Source organism: Microtus ochrogaster, chromosome 7 (assembly GCF_000317375.1).
Source record: "Microtus ochrogaster isolate Prairie Vole_2 chromosome 7, MicOch1.0, whole genome shotgun sequence".
Classification (NCBI taxonomy): domain Eukaryota; kingdom Metazoa; phylum Chordata; class Mammalia; order Rodentia; family Cricetidae; genus Microtus; species Microtus ochrogaster.
In genome coordinates this window covers 22,182,352-22,183,675 of record NC_022014.1, presented here as the reverse complement: position 1 = coordinate 22,183,675, position 1,324 = coordinate 22,182,352, and the positions used below count along the sequence as shown (strand labels likewise).

General features: G+C 45.2%; 1 pseudogene; it reads right to left on the bottom strand.

Moving 5' to 3' along the window:
* Positions 1 to 350: 350 nt before the first annotated feature.
* Positions 351 to 919, bottom strand: LOC101979938 (annotated as a pseudogene).
* Between the last annotated feature and the right edge of the window lie 405 nt (positions 920 to 1,324).

Here is a 1,324-nt window from a genome sequence, read left to right as displayed (position 1 = left end):
ATCTATCAAGCAAATTCTACTTATTGTAGTAATCTCTCCTCTGAACTTTAGAAACATTTATCAATGATATTTACTTGTTAGTCTGAATTTGCATTAGTGGTGGTGCATGCCTTTAGTCCCAGCACTCGGGAGGCAGAGATAGGTGGATTTCTTTCTTTCTTTTTTTTTTTTAAGACTTATTTGTGTTATCTATCTGCATGTACACCTTTTTTTTATACAAAAACAATCAATGTGTATTTATTTAATATACATTGTAAAGGCTTAAGCAGACTTAAGTTAAAAAAGACAAATAAAACAAAAATAACACCACAGTGTAGAAATCAAGGAAAGGACAGACCATCTAAGAAAAAAGACGACACAAGGAGAAGCTGGACATCTTGTGTCAGGGCTCTTGACTGGAAACCTGCTTTGAATAGGTTTCTTGCAGGTACTTCTTAAATGCTGTGGGGTTTTTCCAGAGCTCAGCAGCGTGTGTGTTCAATGGGCTATTGATGTTGGGTTCTCCTAGCAGGCTCTGGATAGACAGCAAGATGGTCCTGACATCATACAGCGCGGACCACTTATCCTTGAGGATGTCCAGGCAGATGTTCCCCTGGGTGTCTACGTTGGGGTGGTAGCAGCGCGTGAGGAACTTCACCGTGGGTGCGTTGTAAGGGTAGCCACTGGGGAACTCGAGTCAGAGTTTATACCTCAGGTCTTCATATACTGTGCCGGCTGCTCCATGGATGGTCCCTACCCATTTGAACAGGTTGTCTGATTCAGGGAAGGCGGAAATCCCTTTGTCACCAGACATCATGAGGGTCATCAGCTCCTGTTGTAGCCTCTTGTCCACCGGCCCCGGGGGCACCCCCGCTGGGCTCGGCTCCCTTGTGAAAACGCTGGCGCTGGCGGCAGCTGGGTCGCGGTTTTGCGAGGCCATTCCAAGGACTCTGGCAGCGGAACAGGAATGTAGAGACGAATGAGCAACTGCCTGCATGTACACCTTTATGACAGAAGAGAGCATAGATCCCACTATAGATGGTTTTGAATCACCATGTGGTTGCTGGGAATTGAACTCAAAACCCCTGGAAGAGCACACACACACACATACACACACACACACACACACACACACACACACACACACACATATATATCCAATATAATCATTAGTACCTGGCTGAATAGTTGAAGATGGCTTCCCCTCCCTGCCAGTTTTACCCCTTCAGTCGCCCCTTTTATGGAGTGGCAAGGACTGTATGTTAGAAGCTAACTTTGACCTCTGGAGAGAGAGAGAATTGATTCTTTAAAAGAAGTCAGAAATGTGTATTCGTATGTCTGAGTC